General features: G+C 41.9%; 1 protein-coding gene across 1 annotated transcript in view; it reads right to left on the reverse strand.

The window, feature by feature from the left end:
• The window catches only part of LOC121556317 (hemicentin-2-like), a 154,597-nt gene that overhangs the window by 22,147 nt on the left and 109,175 nt on the right, over positions 1-23,275 (reverse strand). The window lies entirely within an intron of this gene.

Here is a 23,275-nt window from a genome sequence, read left to right on the forward strand (position 1 = left end):
TCATGTAAGAAAGCACATGCAATAGATCCTGTGTGAGGATGATTCTACCTTTTGGTGTCACATTAGACTAAGGAGACCGTTGAAAAGACCCTAAGCAGCCAACTGACTAAAGTCAGTAAGTGGTTATCCATTTAGGCAAGACAGAAAGTATCCCTTTTTGTTCCAAACACAAAGTGAGAAACTCTTCCAACTTCTCGGTCAAGTTTAATGGTGTAGCGGTGAAGGAAAAATGCTCTGTAACATACACTGGGATGTGAACTGGACGAACACATGACATGTGAACTTATGGCTCTGAAGGTCATTGGGTAGGTTCACTCCAGGACAAAGTTCCTGGCAAGGTAGCCAAGTTCCTGTATACAGAGAGTATGAGGACCCTGGAAACATCTCTGATACGGTTTCACTATGCCTATGCTTGTATCTCATGGTTCAGTGGCGTATCACAAAATCTGAAGGACAAACTTCAAACGACCCAAAACAAACTAATGAGAATTATACTGAAGCTCAGCCACCGGGACGCACATTGGTCCTAATCATTTCAGGGAACTGAGCTGGCTTCCAGTTGATCTGGTGGTGGTGCAGATCAAACTGTTGATGGTTTTTAAAGTGAGACATGACCTTGCCCCCAGTTACCTGTCTGGTTATTTTAATTTCAGTAGACTCTCATAGCCATCACACCAGAGCTAATGTTGCCAATATCAGACTGCTGCACTGTAGGAGCATGGCTGGAAAAAGCTCTCTCTAGAAAGAGAAATAAAGAGAAAGAAAGAGAGAGAGAAAGAGAGAGGGGGAGAGAGAGCGAGCGAGAGAGGGGGGTTAGAGAGAGAGAGCGAGACAGAGAGAGAGAGGGAGAGAGAGAGAGAGAAAATATGTGTGTGTGTGCATTTTCATCAAGGCTTCATATGTCTGGAGAAGTGTTTGTATGACCTCTTTTGCATGCTCATAGGTCAGTGTGGCTGAGGGATATGAAACACCTGCCAACTTTTTCAGAAGATTTTGGGTCCCAGTTTTCTGACAAGGCCCCACTTCTACGTTTCAGGTAACATCTTTTGGTGATGTCATTTCCAGTTTCTGTCTCTCAGGAGCAGTGACAATGACCTGGCTGCTGGCTGTCTGTCTGACCACATAGACATAAACACATAGACACAGAAACCCCCTAACTGGAACAGTGACCTTCCAGACCATGCAGGGATACTGAAAATAGTCATACACCACTAATGTAATTATTCGGCATGACCTATCTTTAGGATGAGGAGGCAATATGGGAAAACTGGTAATCATGCATACTTAGGTTACTACCTGGAATTCAACAAAGTAATATAAATATTCAATATTGTTTCCATGTAAATACCACACCCTGGCCCATGAGTCTGAGCTTTGCTTACTTGGAAGACCCCTTTGCCATCATAGATGTGCATGTCCACATTTGAATATTAAAAGGAAGTGATACACAGTACCAGTACTGACCAGCTCCTCAGAACTCCTACAGACAGGATATCAAATCATATCAAATCAAATTGTATTTGTCACATTACATTTGACATTTTAGTCATTTAGAAGACGCTCTTATCCAGAGCGACTTACAGTTAGTGAGTGCATACATTTTCACATGAGCAAATACAACAGGTGTAGACCTTACTGTGAAATGCTTACTTACAAGCCCTTAACCAATAATGTAGTTCAAAAAATAGAGTTAAAATTTTTTTACTAAATAAACTAAAGTAAAAAAGAAAGTAACACAATAAAATTATATAACAATAACGAGGCTATATACAGGGGGTACTGGTACCGAGACAATGTGCGGGGGTACAGGTTAGACAAGATAATTTGTACATGTAGGTAGGGGTAAAGTGAACATGCATAAATAATAAACAGCAAGTAGCAGCAGTGTAAAAATAAGGGGGCGGGGGGGTCAATGTAAACAGTCCAAGTGGCCATTTTATGAATTGTTCAGCGGTCTTATGGCTTGGGGGTAGAAGCTGTTAAGGAGCCTTTTGGACCTAGACTTGGCACTCTGGTACCGCTTGCCGTGCAGTAGCAGAGAGAACAGTCAATGACTTGGATGACTGGAGTATTTGAACATTCTTTGGGCCTTCCTCTGACACCGCCTAGTATATAGGTCCTGGATGGCAGGAAGGTTGGTCCCAGTGATGTACTGGGACGTACGCACTACCCTCTGTAACGCCTTACGGTTAGATGACAAGCAATTGCCATACAAGGTGGTGATGCAACCGGTCAGGATGCTCTCGATGGTGCAGCTGTAGAACCTTTTGAGGATCTGGGGATCCCTGCCAAATCTTTTCAGTCTCCTGAGGGGGAAAAGGTGTTGTCGTACCCTCTTCACGACTGTCTTGGTGTGTTTGGACCATGATAGTTTGTTGGTGATGTGGACACCAATGAACTTGAAACTCTCGACCCACTCCACTACAGCCCCGTCGATGCTAATGGGGGCCTGTTCGGCCATCCTTTTCCTACAGTCCACGATGAGCTCCTTTGTCTTGCTCACATTGAGGGAGAGGTTGTTGTCCTGGCACCACACTGCCAGGTCTCTGACCTCCTCCCTATAGGCTGTCTCATCGTTGTCTGTGATCAGGCCTACCACTTTTGTGTCGTCAGCAAACTTAATGATGGTGTTGAGTCGTGCTTGGCCATGCAGTCGTGGGTGAACAAGGAGTACAGGGGAGGACTAATAATTTAGGAAGGTTCCCTTCGCTTTCTTGGGCACAGGGACTATGGTGGTCTGTTTGAATATGACATCATAAAACTGAGACGGCACACTTCCCCAAAAAGTCATTCTGAAAATCTCAATGGGTCTTTCACTGATGGGGTACGGCATTTTTACTTTAACTCACACATTTAGGAGCCTAAGATCTATATTAGGCTGAAAGGAGGTTTGACCAAAGCAGGTTATATGGAAAAGTTGATGATGATGACAATATCCATCTACTGTAAGAAAGCACTCATGCCATCTGGTGGATAAAAAATAGTTTATTAAAAAAGCACAATGCAAAGATATTGTAAAAGTACAGGTCATTAGAAGAAAATGTGAATAATACCTACAATATTTTGGAAATTCATATACAAATATGTTATTGTATCATCTGAATGACACAGATATAATACATTAAAGATAATACATTTTAGCGCATTTACAACAAAACAATAATACTCAATACACAATACAAGGCAGATAATTCCTGTAGCTGCAGATAAGATCCGTTATCATTACACCTTATATTTTATATAAAGCTGTAACAGTAATACACAATTAAACCATGCTTAAGTAAAATATATCTGTTGGTAAATAAAATACGAAAAAAAAAATCCTTAAAGTACAAGGTGTTATTGTGTGTGTGTGTCTGTTTGCTTGTGTGCATTGAGCATTCATAATCCATGTTCCCGCGTTTCCTTCCGCTCCTCCTCTGATGGTGTGTCCTTCCATTCTTCCATCCCTCCATCCTTCCACCCATCCATCCCTCCATTCGTCCATCACTCCATCCTTCCATCCTTCCATCCCTCCATTCCTCAATCCCTCCATCCCTCAATCCCTCCATCCCTCCATTCCTCCATCCCTGCCCCCCTCAAGGTCCTGCAACATATCACCACACAAAGTTGTTTAGGACATGCAGTCAAACAAACTCTTAAGAATCAAACAAAAATACTTACTTTAAATTCATACATTATACTTCAGAGAAATAGTTCCATATTAGTATCATATTAAGTATCATTAGCATATGGCTATTAGTCTTACCTGGGGCTGTGACTGGCTTCACTTGAGAATAGACCGAATCTGCCTCAGGTGGGGTTTCTGTTTCTGTAAGGGGTGAGGATAAACATCAGAATAATAGAACAGTTATATACATAATAATATACATTTAGTCAATAAGGGGTCAAAGAGGTGTGAGGTTATGATAGGGGGAATATGGAAGGAGGGATTTCTAGTCTTACCTTTCTTCTTCTTGGCTTTGGCCTTCTGTTTAAGGTCAACCTCAGCATGTCCAGTTGCTGCTGAAAATGGAAATATCCAGTTAACAAATTAAGGAAATAGCTTATTGCATATTCTGCATCTTCATTGAAATTCCAAAATTGTACATTTAGATTTCACTGACTGCCGACCTGTAGAATGGGTCTTACCTGTGGCCTTCCCTGTCTTGACCTCAGAATAGACTGGATTTTCTTTTGGATCAGCTGGCTTTTCTAAGGAGGAGGAGGAGGAGGAAGAGGAGGAGGAGGAGAGAATTTGTAAGTTTGTATCAAATTTGATGAGTAAAAAACACTGCTACATTTTGTATTAATTTATGTTACAGTTAAGAATTACTTTTCTTTTTCTTGTCCAACATTTTGAGTTGAATCTGGGCGTACATCACATCGCTTGGTCCAGCAGTAGCAGCAGCAGCATCTGAAACATACAGGTAATACACTAATATCTCTACTTAGTCTTAGTATGCTAGTCATATTAAACATATGAAGAACAACTGCAACAACATCTCTATACTGTATTCATGCTAAACTTAACATACAGTAACAGTACCATTGTCATTATTGTCTGAGGGAGTGATTGTATCGTAGATGTTAGCGCCACCTGTTGGTCAAAGAAGAGAGAGAAAGATTAATTGGTTAGTTATCCCTCAGATTGCCTAGGGACAGAGTACAGTAACATGTTGTATACAAAGTGGATGGTGAAAAGTCAGTGGATGAAGTTACAGAGAGAGGAGAGTGATAGTGATCTGGGCTGAGAGACTGACCATGCTGCAGACGTGTATACCCAGCATCAGGAGCCTGGCCCTGGGTAGATCCTTGGTCCTGTTGGGGGTCCAGGTTGGTGCTGTGTGGCTGGGGGGGTCTACATGGAGAGAGATACTCATGAAACACACAGATTATATTTTACTGTATGAAAAGGAACGTAGTTGAAAGACAGGTGTACTCACGAGAATATCCTGTTACAACAGGAACCTGTAATGAAAAATGCATATTATTATATCAGGACATTACTGTTTTAACATTTTGTAATTCTACATTTTTCTCTTAAACAAGTTAAATGAGAATTGATAAAAGTCTCACCTTTGGCGTTTTTATATCGACACAGCAGTACCAGGAGAATGGCCAGTAGAACACCAGCAACAACCAGGCCCACAACCACTACTACTAGGACTGATGTAGAGGGTCCAGGAGTTATGCCTGGAGAGAGAACAGCAAATCACCATCAGACTCTGAGGTAGTTATAGAAAATAAATAAAGTAGTGGACAAGTGAAACAATTCTGTAGATACATTATACATTTGACATCTAACTTGAGATCAGATGACCAGCCTGAGCTTGCAACTCCAAACCTACAGTATGCTTTTTAACAATACAAATCACTGATGACCACAGATATTATGAAAAGATAATGTGATCAAAACCGATTTCTCACCTCTCACTGTCACCCAGCTCTCTGGTGATTCTCCTTCAGTAGATTTACACTTATAGAAGCCTTCATCTGACTTGGATACTGCAGGGATGGTCATCTCTCCTGTGGTCTCATTCTTGATGAGTTCTCCATCTTTGTAGAAATCAACCTTGGGGTTTGGGTTTGTTTCCTGATTTATATTTGTACAGAGCAGAGTCACAGAGTCTCCCTCAGTCATGGGATAGGCAGGGCTCTCCAGGATAACAGCACCAGCTGTGTAACAAAATATATAAATAAACCTGTAAATCTGGAGTAATCACTCACAATATTTTAATGTCTTATGAGCTTGCATTTTATATGAGATACATTCATTCAGTTTCAGAATTGAACATCATTATCATACATTGAAATGTAAAAAAGGTTAGTGAATGTTACACAATAGACGTACCATCCACTGTGATGTTGACAGCATTACTGTACTCTCCTGATGCAGACTCACACCAGTACACTCCACTGTCCTTTTCAAGTGTGGACCTGATGGTACATGTGGAACCTGATATTGATCCCCAGTTAGAGCCACACCCTGACTCCACTCCTCTCTCTCTGTATCTCTTCAGTCTCCATCCAGTAGAGTTTCCCTTCTCCTCACAGCTCAGTGAGAGAGACTTTGATGTAAAGTGTTGAGTTCTGTTGGGTCTTATTCTGAGAGACACTGAAGGATGCAGGTCTGTAACAAAGAGGAAAAGTCAAACTTATAGTTATATATACACATGAGGATGACTTAAATGTGGTTAAATGCAGTTTCAATGCAGTTAGTTACCTCCTGACCAGAGAAACTGAGGTTCACTGTAGAGTGTGTCATAGACTGGGTCTCCTCTCCCAGCTCTACACACATATCCTCCTGTGTGATTAGGACCAGCAGGGATCAGAGTGTCGGAGTCTTCAGTAGTCCCATTGCCAGATAGAGGCTCTACAGAGTAGGACTTGTCCAATAGGGAGGGTAACCCAGCTCTGTAGGGAACAGTTCGGTACCAGAAGAACCTCCAGCCTGTAGATGACTCTTTAACCCCACAGCTCAGAGTATCTGAGTCTCCAGGGTTCAGCCACCGAGGAGAGACACTCAGGACAGCTTGGGGTTTATCTGTTATAAAGGTGATGTCACAATTAAAATGTTTGTTCTTTAATTAAATCATTTTAGTATAAAATGTTTACCCATTTTGTTATCATGGTATTGTACCTTACACCAAAATCAAACTAAGTTTAGTTCCATCATTGATCTCACTGTCTGCTATTTGACCTCATCCCTTTTGTATTTTTCTCACTATTCTTTCTCTTGCAATCCCATAAAAACAGACTTACCTAACACGGTCAATTGTATAGCATTACTTGCCTCGGAGTGTTTAAAGCCATTGATTTTCTGAAGACCTTCACAGGTATATAGACCATTCTTTGCAGGACTGATTCTGTACTCAGGCTAGTCATCTAGTCATCAGAATACTGACATATACAGTGATGTCTACACACACACAGATGCACACACACACACACACACACACACACACACACACACACACACACACACACAATTCCTCACAAATCACAGTGATATTGGCAAGATCACTGATGATTGATGATATGGATCTGGACTGGATCTCTCCCTGACACCAGTAGAGGCCCTGGTCAGACACAGCAGGTCTACTGATGGTGAAGGTGGCTCCTGTTCTAGTGTGTCTGTCAGACTGGGGCACTACTTTCTTAGTGTTGTCTTTGTACCATGTATAGCTCCAGGCATTGTCATACCCCACTGAACACGTCAGAGTTACTGTCTCTCCAGTGTACACAGGGTTTGGATTTACGGTCAGTGTAGCTTTGGGCAGGGCTGTGAGAAAAGAGCATAATTTAAAGATCTGGATACATGCTTAGCAATATCCAAATATTTAGTTGTTGTTGGAACGTTTTCATACTATAGAAGTCCATTATGGGTGTATGTTGACTTGATTTGGTGTGAATTGAAAATATGATTCTGTTTTTTTCCAAAAAATGTTGTTTAAAAAAAGACTTTCACAGAATAGAATATTAAGATCTTATCCTTCTCAACATTTAAGTAAGTGATGGTAATGTTTTTAAACTCACCAGCAACAATGATGGTGAGAGATGGGCTGAGATATGTCTTCTGGGGCCGTCTTGTCCTTGTCCCCTCACACTGGTACTGACCAGCTTGGTCAGAGAGAGAGAAGGTGATGGTTTCACTGGGTGGACTGGGAAGCAGTTGGTTGTCTCTGTGCCAGCGGTACGTCCAGTCTCTGTAGTCTGATATGTCACACTGCAGAGTGACTGTCTCTCCAGAATAGACGGGACCCTGTGGAGAGGCTTTCACTGAGGCAGTAGGCAGAGCTGTGGAAACACAGTTATATATGAAGACAAATGCACTCAGAGCACAAATCTCTCCAACGTATGATCTTACTTCTGTAGGAAGTACTGTAACTATTCATTTATACAGTTGAAGTCGGAAGTTGACCTACACTTAGGTTGGAGTCATTAAAACTCGTTTTTCAACCACTACACACATTTCTTGTTAACAAACTATAGTTTTGGCAAGTCGGTTAGGACATCTACTTTGTGCATGACACAAGTATTTTCTCCAACAATTGTTTACAGACAGATAATTTCACTTATAATTCACTGTATCACAATTCCAGTGGGTCAGAAGATTACATACACTAAGTTGACTGTGCCTTTAAACAGCAAGGAAAATTCCAGAAAATGATGTCAAGGTAGGCTAATTGACATAATTTGAGTCAATTTGAGGTGTACCTGTGAATGAATTTCAAGGCCTACCTTCAAACCCAGTGCCTCGTTGCTTGACATCATGGGAAAATCAAAAGAAATTAGCCAAGCCCTCAGAAAAAAAATTGTAGACCTCCACAAGTCTGGTTCATCCTTGGGAGCAATTTCCAAACGCCTGAAGGTACCAAGTTCATCTGTACAAACAATAGTATAAACACCATAGGACCACGCTGCCGTCAAACCGCTCAGGAAGGAGACACGTTCGGTCTCCTAGAGATTAACATACTTTGGTGCGAAAAGTGCAAATCAATCCCAGAATAACAGCAAAGGACCTTGTGAAGATGCTGGAAGAAACAGGTACAAAAGTTTCTATATCCACAGTAAAACAAGTCCTATTTCGACATAACCTGAAAGGTCGCTCAGCAAGGAAGAAGCCACTGCTCCAAAACCGCCATAAAAAAAACCAGACTATGGTTTGCAACTGCACATAGGGACATAGATCATACTTTTTGGAGAAAAGTCCTCAGGTCTGATGAAACAAAAATAGAACTGTTTGGCCATAATGACCATTGTTATGTTTGGAGGAAAAACGGGGCTCTTGCAAGCCGAAGAACACCATCCCAACCTTGAAGCACGGGGGTGGCAGCATCATGCTGTGGGGGTGCTTTGCTGCAGGAGGGACTGGTGCACTTCACAAAATAGATGGCATCATGAGGAAGGAAAAATATGTGGATATATTGAAGCAACATCTCAAGACATCAGTCAGGAAGTTGAAGCTTGGTCGCAAATGGGTCTTCCAAATGATCAATGACCCCAAGCATACTTCCAAAGTTGTAGCAAAATGGCTTAAGGATAACGAAGTCAAGTTTCCCACGGGGGGCCAGTATGAAAATGTATGCACTCACTAACTGTAAGTCGCTCTGGATAAGAGCGTCTGCTAAATGACTAAAATGTAAATGTAAATGTATTGGAGTGGCCATCACAAAGCCCTGACCTCAATCCTATAGAACATTTGTGGGCAGAACTGAAAAAGCGTGTGCGGGCAAGGAGGCCTGCAAACCGGACTCCGTTACACCAACTCTGTCAGGAGGAATGGGCCAAAATTCACCCAACTTATAGTGGGAAGCTTGTGGAAGGCTACCCAAAACGTTTGACCCAAGTTAAAGATTTTAAAGGCAATACTACCAAATACTAATTGAGTGTATGTAAACTTCTGACCCACTGGGGATGTGATGAAAGTAATAAAAGCTGAAATAAATAATTTTCTCTACTATTATTCTGACATTTCACATTCTTAAAATAAAGTGGTGATCCTAACTGACCTAAGACAGGGAATTTTTACTAGGATTAAATGTCAGGAATTGTGAAAAACTGAGTTTAAATGTATTTGGCGAAGGTGTACGTAAAATTTCGACTTCAACAGTACATGGATCATGTCTACATGATTTACTCAATATGAATAGTGTCCATTTGTATAATAAAAAACACAAAACAAAGTAACTCACCTTTCACAGTGATAGTGACAGGATCACTGATGATTGATGATATGGATCTGGACTGGATCTCTCCCTGACACCAGTAGAGACCCTGGTCAGACTCAGCAGCTCTACTGATGGTGAAGGTGGCTCCTGTTGTAGTGTGTCTGCCAGTTAAGGTCACTACTTTCTTAGTGTTGTCTTTGTACCATGTATAGCTCCAGTCACTGTCAGACCCCACTGAACACGTCAGAGTTACTATCTCTCCAGTGTATGCAGGGTTTGGATTTACGGTCAGTGTAGTTTCAGGCAGAGCTAAGAAAACAGATAGCAGAATATCAAAACATCTGGATACATGCTTGGCCATTTTTAATTATTTAGCTGTTGCAGTTAAGTTTTGATAAAAGCTGATTTTAGGGGTATGTTCACTCTATTCAGTTTCAATTTACAGTGTATACTGTATATATGTAATTAGATGAACCCTCATTGGCTCAGATTTTTTGAATGTCCAGATAGTGATTGAAGATAAATAATTAGCTCACCAGTGACGCTGATGTGGAGAGATGAGCTGAGATATGACTTCTGTGGCCGTCTTGTCCTTGTCCCCTCACACTGGTACTGACCAGCCTGGTCAGAGAGAAAGATGGTGGTGGTTTTACTGGTGTGACTGGAAAGCCATTCTTTATTTATTAACCAGTGGTACGTCCAGTCTGTGTAGTCTGATATGTCACACTGCAGCTTGACTGTGTCTCTGGAGTACAGTGGTTCCTGGGTAGTGACTATCTTCACTGAGGCTGTAGGCAGAGCTGAGGAAACAGTTAAATGAAGACAAATGCAATTAGTGCACCAATCAGTTAAAAGTATGCTCTTACCCCATATTTATTCAATTATCAAATGAAATGAGGAAGAATTAATGGAGGAATCTGAACAGCAATGGTAGGCTGACCTTTTTTAAACAACAAAATAGCATCCTTAAAATGGGGCCAAATGTCAAGTGGTTATGGGCATGGAGGCACTGATGTGAATGAGAGATAAGATGACTTAACTGTCACCGTCAGTCTGACTGCATCACTCCACTTAGAAAACTTATTCTGATCAATATGTGTACCCAGACACCTGTAGTCACCACTGTCTGAAATCTTAACCTCACTGATCTCATATTCATGCTTCTTACTGAGGAAGTCTACAACATCCTTGCGCCATGTGTATTCCCAGTCAGTGACTTTTCCCCTCTGTATGTTACATCTGAGAGTAAAAGACTCTCCGCTGAATATCTGTGAGGATTTGGGGTGTATGGTCAGATCAGCCTTTGCCTGTCCGGCACAAAATAAAACCAGCATGATAAAATTGCTTTACAAATGTTATTTTGAGACACTCAAAACACAAAATATGTCTATCCAAAAGCAGCTTTAAACATCACAAATAAATATAATGAAGCATTAAGAGATGAAGGCTTGATCAAGTGTACAAATATCTACCATCATCATCTTCAGAGTGTCCAGAGTAGATGTGTGTACTCAGCACTAAAACAAAGAAAGTCACATTGCTCCAATATTAGTTTTGAAATAAATAACAACATTCCATATTCATGTTACTGTTTACCAAATCCATCCTGTGCTTTATTTTAAAGATGCAATCTGCGTTTTCTACATAGTTTTCTACACTAGTCTTCAAGTCTTCAAGTCTTATTCCATCATAACCCAAAATGTATGTTTATTTTATGACAATTATTGTGAACAATGTAGATGAATGAATTTCCTTAGCCCCATCCCTCAGCCGTATACCACAACAAGTGGCAGGGTGGCCATTTTAAGGTAGTTTGAATTACAGACTGCAGCTATAAATGGCCACTGACTTCCCATGTTCTGCACACAGTGAGAGTACAGAGACCAAAAACACCAAAACACCACTCATTCATCTCTTAACACAGTTTAATATAACTGTAGCAAAGGAACCCTCAACCATTTACAATAATCACAACTTGATACTACAACACATCCAACAAATCTTGCATTTTGTATTCATTGGCAGCACATTTTGCAAGCACTGAGTTAGCGTCAATCTTTAATTCCATAGTGATGACCTGGCTAAATGCACGCCACCACACATTTACATTTTAGTCATTTAGCAGACGCTCTTATCCAGAGCGACTTACAGTTAGTGAATACATATTTTTTTTATACTGGCCCCCCGTGGGAATCGAACCCACAACCCTGGCGTTGCTTACTCCATATCTACACCATATTTTGCTGCAATTTCCTTTTAGTGCCGTTTACTAATGTTTTCTCAATAAGGGATACAAAAATACAAAAAAAACGTTAAGTTAAAGCTTGAAACTGTCTTCATTTCCATTAATGTCTTATTCCTTTTTACCTTAAGGGCTTAGTAAATCAGGTAATTAGTGTTCATACACACACACACTAACTCAGTACTTACCTAGTAGCAAACAGAGCAAGGTGCTCTCCATTCTGTCCCCACAGACAAGTGATTTTCTCTAGAACTATAGTCCTTCTGACAAACCCCTCTACTTCCTATATGATGACAGTCTGCTCAGATCACGCCTCTTCACAGTCACACAGAAAAACTGAGAGAGAAAGATTCAAGAGGAATGTAAAAAGTCTGAGAAAAAAGAGTAGCGGTTTATAGTCTATTCATATTACATTATATAGATAGATAGATAGATAGATAGATAGATAGATAGATAGATAGATAGATAGATAGATAGATAGATAGATAGATAGATAGATAGATAGATAGATAGATAGATAGATAGATAGATAGATAGATAGATAGATAGATAGATAGATAGATAGATAGATAGTGTAGGTCTCCTCTCAAACGTTTGCTCAGCTGTCAGGTGGCAAGCCTAGCCAGCTAACCTCAGTTGTGCCACAATGGAAATGGACTTCTTCACACAGACAGAACTTCATACAGACACACACACACACACACACATTTGTTTGTGTGTATGTGTACATCAGAGGCAGAGCTGTGTGGAATGTATTACCACTGATGAGAGATTGGAGGAGTTTCAAAGCTGGAACTGGGTAACCGGGTTTCCAGGTTAAAGTGTATAGTTTCATTTTGCTTCACATCATTACATGTTGAATATATGAATCCATTTTTGTCAACACTTTACCCCTAAAAATATGTTGAAGAGTGTAGAGTGTGGGACATGTACAACATGTGTGAAGAAAGAAACATGTGGAGAGAAATGTTACAGGTGAAAGCAGTTAAGAGACTTCACCTTTTTGACTTTATGTTTTTTTTTTACCCCATATGTAACTCTGTGTTGTTGTTTTTATCGCACTGCTTTGCTTTATCTTGGCCAGGTCGCAGTTGTAAATGAGAACTTGTTCTCAACTGGCTTACCTGGTTAAATAAAGGTGAAATAAAAAAATAAATAAAAAAACCTTCAGTGGGTATAATAATGTAAATATCTGGGGTTTCTTATCGCCCCCTTCAGGACAGGCCTGGAACTACTCCACATCCTTGTGGATCACTATATAGAAACTAATATGGTCATTGGTCACATAGCAACAACATAACCCCTCAGTCTACTGGGTCTGACCTCTTATTCCTTCCTCTCTCTATGTCATCATATTAGTACAGACATTGGCCACTTCTGTATGGGTTCATATCAGTAGAAGTCAAATCTGAAAGTGGTTTAAGAAGACTGACAGCAATATGGTGTATAGAGATTTTGTTAAAAGGTTTTGCTTTACATAATAAGAAATGTATAGGAATGTTCAAGATGTAAATGCATTGTTTCAACTCAGCAATACAGAGAGTAAAAGGAATATGTCCTTAAATTAAATTATATTTCAAAGCAATACAATGATGTGGGGAATCATCACTTTTTATTTGACAAATGAGAATTAATACAAAATACAAAATGCAACACAACCTCCATTGTCTTACGTCAGGCGTCAGGCAGAATCGTTGTGCTATCTGATGTAAGACAATGCACACCCTCTTTATTCAAGTTCAATAGTGGAACACTCATCTGGCTCCTATAACAACTACTGAAGAAATAACATTTTATAAAAAAACATATAGACATCGAAGTGGAAAGTATGGAAAATGTAAATGAAAATAAGCATTAATTGAGTTAAAAACAAATTATACATGTTCCAACATAACTGTTAAAGTTGTTATAGTAGGTCGGCCAACCAAGTATAAACCCACCTTTAGTCCCAGAAAATATTCACATATAGCATATAAGCACCTGCATGTAAAAAGCATGACATTATCTAAAATACAACATATAAAAAAAATACAACAAATTCTACTTTTAAACAAAACAGGCACTGCACCCTTTTTCAATCAACAAACTGAAATCAAAGAGGGGTAAGTGTAATATTTCAAGAATATTAACAACAATCAACAATAACAAAGCATACAAGATCCCAAAAGCTGAAAACGTCAACTTGCTGAATCATAGCATTTAGTATTTGTAAAATTTCATTCAATGATATTTGACTCAGTAAACGCTATCATAAATCAATGGCAAGGCAATGGCAAAAACTTTAAAATCATAAAAATGGTCATTCAGCTCACAGTTCATACTGTAATGATCACACGGATGATTCGGTCTGTTCGATGATATCATCAGATCGTAACTCATCTTGAGGAGATTTGGTTGTTGAACACATGCCTATAGGAATATAACGGACGGCGAGTAGCATTAGAGTTAAACTGATTCAACTGCTCGTTCAACTGCACAGCACTAAAATGTAATCCTTCAGAAGTAATGAAAATGTTAGTTTGCCTTTTCTGGGGGAAGAACATTTCCTTAGAAGATGTTTAACAGAAATAGCTGCCACTGGGCACTTTGTCTATTTACATTTTAAATGAACCATTTGAGTCAACATTACTTGATAACAGTAATACAAGAGCATGACATAAAGAAGGAACATATCAAGCTGGATAAACTTCTTGTAGATACACACTGAAATAAAGTGGTCACCTTGAGCCCTGCAGCATTTCACCGTCAGCATGATAGACACCAGTAGAAAGGGAGACACCACCAGTAGACCACACAGCAGCCTGGAAGGCAGAGAGATGGAGACAACCGAACCTGGAGGGACTATCAAAACATATGTTTTACCATCAACACACACACACACACACACACACACACACACACACACACACACACACACACGCACACGCACACACACACACTGTCTGTACTGGGTCTGAAGTTCAAATGTATGCAGATGATACAGTGATATATGTGCATGCAAAGAGCAAACAACAAGCTGCACAAGAACTCACTACTGTAATGGTCCAGGTTACAAAGTGGCTCAGTGACTCGTGTTTGCATCTCAATGTGAAAAAAACTGTTTGCATGTTCTTCACAAAGGGGGCAACAGATGCTACTGAGCCAGAAGTCTATGTGTCAGGGGAGAAGCTCCAGGGGGTATCTGATTTTAAGTACCTTGGCATCATACTTGATTCCAACCTCTCTTTTAAAAAGCATGTGAAAAAGGTAATTCAAATAACCAAATTCAACCTAGCTAATTTCCGATTTATACGAAATTGTTTGACTACAGAGGTAGCAAAACTGTACTTCAAATCTATGATACTCCCCCACTTAACATACTGCTTGACTAGTTGGGCCCAAGCTTGCTGTACAACAGTAAGACCTATTCAGTCTGTCTACAAACACGCTCTCAAAGTGCTTGATAGGAAGCCCAATAGCCATCATCACTGTCACATCCTTAGAAAGCATGAGCTCCTGAGCTGGGAAAATCTTGTGCAATACACCGATGCATGTCTTGTATTCAAGATCCTAAATGGCTTGGCTCCCCCTCCACTCAGTATTTTTGTTAAACAGAAAACCCAAACATATGGCAGCAGATCCACAAGGTCTGCCATGAGAGGTGACTGTGTAGTTCCCCTAAGGAAAAGCACCTTTAGTAAATCCGCTTTTTCTGTGAGAGCTTCCCATGTCTGGAATACACTGCAATCAGACACACATAACTGCACCACATATCACACTTTCACAAAATGCTTGAAGACATGGCTAAAGGTCAATCAGATTTGTGAACATGGTCCCTAGCTGTGTGTTGCCGCTTTCCATGTCTGTTGTCTGTAACTTGTGAGGTGTGGAAACACTTTGTTGCTTTTATGAATTTTGTCTTGCTGCTTTTTGTTCTATGTTGCTCGGTCTGTATGCTACGTCTTGTTTGTCCTATGTTGCTATGTCTGTATGCTATGTCTTGTTCTATGTTGTTATTGTCTATATTGTAATTGTTTTTAATAACCTGCCCAGGGACTGCGGTTGAAAATTAGCCGGCTGGCTAAAACCGGCACTTTTACTGAAACGTTGATTAATGTGCACTGTCCCTGTAAAAATAAACTCAAACTCAAACTCAAACACACACACACTGCTCAACTCACCTCTCACTGTCACCCAGCTCTCTGGTGATTCTCCTTCATTAGATTTACACTTATCGAAGCCTTCATCTGACTTGGATACTGCAGGGATGGTCATCTCTCCTGTGGTCTCATTCCTGATGAGTTCTCCATCTTTGTAGAAATCAACCTTGGGGTTTGGGTTTGTTTCCTGATATCTATTTGTACAGAGCAGAGTCACAGAGTCTCCCTCAGTCATGGGATAGGCAGGGTTTTCCAGGATAACAGCACCAGCTGTGTAACATAATATATAAATAATACTGTAAATCTGGAATAATCACACACAATATATTAATGTCTTATGAGCTTGTATTTTATATGAGATACATTCATTCAGTTTCAGAATTGAACATCATTATCATACATTGAAATGTAAAAAAGGTTAGTGAATATTGTACAATAGACGTACCATCCACTGTGATGTTGACAGCATTACTGTACTCTCCTGATCCAGACTCACACCAGTACACTCCCCTGTCCTTTTCAAGTGTGGACCTGAAGGTACATGTGGAACCTGATATTGATCCCCAGTTAGAGCCACACCCTGACTCCACTCCTCTCTCTCTGTATCTCTTCAGTCTCCATCCAGTAGAGTTTCCCTTCTCCTCACAGCTCAGTGAGAGAGACTTTGATGTAAAGTGTTGAGTTCTGTTGGGTCTTATTCTGAGAGACACTGAAGGATGCAGGTCTGAAACAAAGAGAAAGACTCAAACTTATAGTTACAGTGGGGAAAAAAAGTATTTAGTCAGCCACCAATTGTGCAAGTTCTCCCACTTAAAAAGATGAGAGAGGCCTGTAATTTTCATCATAGGTACACGTCAACTATGACAGACAAATTGAGAAAACAAATTCCAGAAAATCACATTGTAGGATTTTTAATGAATTTATTTGCAAATTATGGTGGAAAATAAGTATTTGGTTACCTACAAACAAGCAAGATTTCTGGCTGTCACAGACCTTTAACTTCTTCTTTAAGAGGCTCTTCTGTCCTCCACTTGTTACCTGTATTAATGGCACCTGTTTGAACTTGTTATCAGTATAAAAGACACCTGTCCACAACCTCAAACAGTCACACTCCAAACTCCACTATGGCCAAGACCAAAGAGCTGTCAAAGGACACCAGAAACAAAATTGTAGACCTGCACCAGGCTGGGAAGACTGAATCTGCAATAGGTAAACAGCTTGGTTTGAAGAAATCAACTGTGGGAGCAAATATTAGGAAATGGAAGACATACAAGACCACTGATAATCTCCCTCGATCTGGGGCTCCACGCAAGATCTCACCCCGTGGGGTCAAAATGATCACAAGAACGGTGAGCAAAAATCCCAGAACCAAACGGGGGGACCTAGTGAATGACCTGCAGAGAGCTGGGACCAAAGTAACAAAGCCTACCATCAGTAACACACAACGCCGCCAGGGACTCAAATCATGCAGTGCCAGACGTGTCCCCCTGCTTAAGCCAGTACATGTCCAGGCCCGTCTGAAGTTTGCTAGAGTGCATTTGGATGATCCAGAAGAGGATTGGGAGAATGTCATATGAAACCAAAATAGAACTTTTTGGTAAAAACTCAACTCGTCGTGTTTGGAGGACAAAGAATGCTGAGTTGCATCCAAAGAACACCATACCTACTGTGAAGCATGGGGGTGGAAACATCATGCTTTGGGGCTGTTTTTCTGCAAAGGGACCAGGACGACTGATTCGTGTAAAGGAAAGAATGAATGGGGCCATGTATCGTGAGATTTTGAGTGAAAACCTCCTTCCATCAGCAAGGGCATTGAAGATGAAACGTGGCTGGGTCTTTCAGCATGACAATGATCCCAAACACACCGCCCGGGCAATGAAGGAGTGGCTTCGTAAGAAGCATTTCAAGGTCCTGGAGTGGCCTAGCCAGTCTCCAGATCTCAACCCCATAGAAAATCTTTGGAGGGGAGTTGAAAGTCCGTGTTGCCCAGCGACAGCCCCAAAACATCACTGCTCTAGAGGAGATCTGCATGGAGGAATGGGCCAAAATACCAGCAACAGTGTATGAAAACCTTGTGAAGACTTACAGAAAACATTTGACCTGTGTCATTGCCAACAAAGGGTATATAACAAAGTATTGAGAAACTTTTGTTATTGACCAAATACTTATTTTCCACCATAATTTGCAAATAAATTCATAAAAAATCCTACAATGTGATTTTCTGGATTATTTTTTTTCATTTTGTCTGTCATAGTTGACGTGTACCTATGATGAAATTTACAGGCCTCTCTCATCTTTTTAAGTGGGAGAACTTGCACAATTGGTGGCTGACTAAATACTTTTTTCCCCCACTGTATATATACACATGAGGATGACTTAAATGTGGTTAAATGCAGTTTCAATGCAGTTAGTTACCTCCTGACCAGAGAAACTGAGGTTCACTGTAGAGTGTGTCATAGACTGGGTCTCCTCTCCCAGCTCTACACACATATCCTCCTGTGTGATTAGGACCAGCAGGGATCAGAGTGTAGGAGTCTTCAGTAGTCCCATTGCCAGATAGAGGCTCTACAGAGTAGGACTTGTCCAATAGGGAGGGTAACCCAGCTGTGTAGCGAACAGTTCGGTACCAGAAGAACCTCCAGCCTGTAGATGACTCTTTAACCCCACAGCTCAGAGTAACTGAGTCTCCAGGGTTCAGCCACTGAGGAGAGACACTCAGGACAGCTTGGGGTTTATCTGTTATAAAGGAGATGACACAATTAAAATGTTTGTTCTTTAATTAAATCATTTTAGTATAAAATGTTTACCCATTTTGTTATCATGGTATTGTACCTTACACCAAAATCAAATTAAGTTTAGTTCCATCATTGATCTCACTGTCTGCTATTTGACCTCATCCCTTTTGTATTTTTCTCACTATTCTGTCTCTTTCTCTTGCAATCCCATAAAAACAGACTTACCTAACACGGTCAATTGTAAAGCATTACTTGTCTCGGAGTGTTTTAAGCCATTGATTTTCTGAAGACCTTCACAGGTGTATAGACCATTCTTTGCAGGACTGATTCTGTACTCAGACTCTGTTTTCGAGTAGAACGACTTCCAACTGTTATAAAAAGCATATTCAATCCCTTTTCCTCCCTGTATGTCACATCTGAGTGTGACAGTCTCTCCACTGAATATCTGAGGCCAGTTGGGTTGGAGGGTCAGAACAGCCACAGGTCTATCTGTACAGACACACCACAGACAATAAATACAATCACACAACTTAGAATGTAAAATACTGTTGATCAGGATTCATCACAACATGACCATATCATAAGTTGCCATTTCTGAACATACAGTATGCAGTCTGAGCTGTCTGACTTACGAAGATCTAGTCATCAGAATACTGACATATACAGTGATGTCTACACACACACAAATACACACACACACACACACACACACACACACACACACACACACACACACACACACACACACACACACACACACATTCCTCACCAATCACAGTGATATTGACAGGATCACTGATGATTGATGATATGGATCTGGACTGGATCTCTCCCTGACACCAGTAGAGGCTCTGGTCAGACACAGCAGGGCTACTGATGGTGAAAGTGGCTCCTGTTGTAGTGTGTCTGTCAGACTGGGGCACTACTTTCTTAGTGTTGTCTTTGTACCATGTATAGCTCCAGGCATTGTCATACCCCACTGAACACGTCAGAGTTACTGTCTCTCCAGTGTACACAGGGTTTGGATTTATGGTCAGTGTAGCTTTGGGCAGGGCTAAGAAAACAGATAGCAGGATATCAAAACATCTGGATATATGCTTGGCCATTTTTTATTATTTAGCTGTTGCAGTTAAGTTTTGATAAAAGCTGATTTTAGGGGTATGTTCACTCTATTCAGTTTCAATTTACAGTGTATACTGTATATATGTAATTAGATGAACCCTCATTGGCTCAGATTTTTGAATGTCCAGATAGTGATTGAAGATAAATAATTAGCTCACCAGTGACGCTGATGTGGAGAGATGAGCTGAGATATGACTTCTGGGGCCGTCTTGTCCTTGTCCCCTCACACTGGTACTGACCAGCCTGGTCAGAGAGAAAGATGGTGGTGGTTTTACTGGTGTGACTGGAAAGCCGTTCTTTATTTATTAACCAGTGGTACGTCCAGTCTGTGTAGTCTGATATGTCACACTGCAGCTTGACTGTGTCTCCGGAGTACAGTGGTTCCTGGGTAGTGACTATCTTCACTGAGGCTGTAGGCAGAGCTGAGGAAACAGTTAAATTAAGACAAATGCAATTAGTGCACCAATCAGTTAAAAGTATGCTCTTACCCCATATTTCTTCAATTATCAAATGAAATGAGGAAGAATTAATGGAGGAATCTGAACAGCAATGGTAGGCTGACATTTTTTAAACGACAAAATAGCATCCTTAAAATGGGGCCAAAAGTCAAGTGGTTATGGGCATGGAGGCACTGATGTGAATGAGAGATAAGATGACTTACCTGTCACCGTCAGTCTGACTGCATCACTCCACTTAGAATGCTTATTCTGATCAATATGTGTACCGACACACCTGTAGTCACCACTGTCTGACATCTTAACCTCACTGATCTCATATTCATGCTTCTTACTGAGGAAGTCTACAATATCCTTGCGCCATGTGTATTTCCAGTCAGTGACTTCTCCTCTCTGTATGTTACATCTGAGAGTAACAGACTCTCCACTGAATATCTGTGAGGATTTGGGGTGTATGGTCAGATCAGCCTTTGCCTGTCCTGCTCAAAATAAAACCAGCATGATAAAATTGCTTTACAAATGTTATTTTGAGACACTCAAAACACAACATATGTCTATCCAAAAGCAGCTTTAAACATCACAAAGAAATATAATGAAGCATTAAGAGATGAAGGCTTGATCAAGTGTACAAATATCTACCATCATCATCTTCAGAGTGACCAGAGTAGATGTGTGTACTCAGCACTACAACAAAGAAAGTCACATTGCTCCAATATTAGTTTTGAAATAAATAACAACATTCCATATTCATGTTACTGTTTACCAAATCCATTCTGTGCTTTATTTTAAAGATGCAATCTGCGTTTTCTACATAGATTTCTACACTACTAAATGAATCACAGCAATTCAAGTCTTATTCCATCATAATGTCACGGTTTACTAAGCCAGAACCCAGAAGCAGACCAGGACAAGGTAAATTGAAACAAAGGTGAGTGTTTATTTAATAGATCCACGAGTGAGGCTGAATAATCCAGGGAACAGAGCGGGTGGCGTGGATGGGTTGTTGAGGGTGCAGTGGTAGGTCCAGTAATGGCTCGGCAGCCGCCGACCATCAGGCAGAGGTTGGGTGAAGGTTCCGGGTGAGTGACTGCAGATAGAACAAAACGGAGGTAAGTATACAGCAAGTCAAAAAGGTGCAAAACAACAAAACTAACGCTAGAAGTTCCAAGGCTGATACACGGACAAACATACTGTTCATGGCTAACGATCCGGCAGGGAATGGATGTTAGGACAGAGCCTAAGAAGGGTGATGATCAGGACCAGGTGTGCAGATTGCTGATGGGATGCAGGTGCGGAAATCAAGAGAGCTCCCGCCTAGCAACGTTGCCCGGCAACCAGGCAGGGAGCGTTCCAGAACCCTCGGGAAACTGGAGATCCTGAGCAGAAAAACTAATACCCAGACAGAAACCGACTCAGACTGCAGGGATCGTTACAGTACCCCCCTCCGACGAACGCCACCGGGCGGACTCCCGGAGCGCCAGGATGGAGGCGGTAGAAGTCACGAATGAGGTCAGCATCTAGGATCTGTCGCCGCGGAATCCAACTCCTCTCCTCAGGACCATACCCCTCCCAGTCCACGAGATACTGGAAACCCCGGCCCCGCCGTCTGGAATCCATGATGCGTCGCACCGTGTAGGCAGGACCACCTCCGATCATCCGAGGAGGAGGAGGAGGAGGCGGAGGAGGCAACAGAGGACTGAGGAGAACAGGCTTGAGGCAGGAGACATGAAAGGTGGGATGGACTCTGAGCGTCCTCGGTAGTTTGAGTCGAACTGCCACCGGATTGATCACCTTCTCCACCACAAACGGACCAATGAACTTCGGTAACAACTTCCTAGACTCAGTCCGTAAAGGAAGATCCCGTGTGGCCAACCAGACCCTATCTCCGATGGTATAGGTGGGAGCGGGGACCCGGCGACGATTCGCCTGGAGCTGATACCGGTCCGAAACTCTAAGGAGTGCCTTTCTGGCCCGATGCCAGGTCCGGTGGCAACGACGAATATGGGCCTGAACAGAGGGCACTGAGAGCTCCTTCTCCTGAGAAGGGAACAAGGGAGGTTGGTAGCCATACAGGCACTGGAAGGGAGACATCCCAGTGGCAGATGTAGGGGAGAGTATTGTGGGCATACTCAACCCAAGGCAACTGAGAGACCCAGGAGGTGGGGTTGGAGGAGACAAGGCAGCGTAGCGTGGATTCCATCTTCTGGTTGGCTCTCTCCGCCTGACCATTAGATTGGGGGTGAAAACCAGATGTGAGGCTGACTGTAGCTCCAATGGCCAAACAGAAGGACTTCCAGACAGCAGAGGTAAACTGAGGGCCACGGTCGGAAACAATATCACTGGGCAAACCGTGGACCCTGAAAACCTCCCTAACCAGGATCTCGGGACGTCTCCGAGGCAGAGGGAAGCTTGGCAATAGGCACAAAGTGGGCGAACTTGCTGAATCTGTCCACGATAGTCAGAACGACCGTGTTTCCCTCAGAAACGGGCAACCCAGTGACAAAGTCCAGGGCCAGATGCGACCATGGTCGCGGGGAATAGGAAGGGGGTGAAGTAGTCCAGAGCTGGGCCGATTGGTACTCTTATTCTGCGCACACACTGGACAGGCAGCAACATAACCCCGAGTATCCTCGGCCATGGCAGGCCACCAAAAACGTCTGCGAAGAAACGCCATCGTCCGAGCCACGCCAGGGTGACAAGCCATCTTGCTGGCGTGGGACCATTTGAGGACAGCAGGACGAACCGACTCAGGCACAAACAACCGACCGGGTGGACCGTTACCGGGACCGGGCTGCGTCCGAAGGGCCGCCATCACCTCCTCCTCAATCTTCCACCTAACAGCTCCCACGACGCAGTTCCGGGGAGAATTGTCTCGGTCTTGGACCCACTCTCCTCCGTCTTGGAGAACATCCGGGACAAGGCGTCCGCC

The sequence above is a fragment of the Coregonus clupeaformis genome, unplaced genomic scaffold (genome assembly GCF_020615455.1).
Source record: "Coregonus clupeaformis isolate EN_2021a unplaced genomic scaffold, ASM2061545v1 scaf0395, whole genome shotgun sequence".
Lineage (NCBI taxonomy): Eukaryota > Metazoa > Chordata > Actinopteri > Salmoniformes > Salmonidae > Coregonus > Coregonus clupeaformis.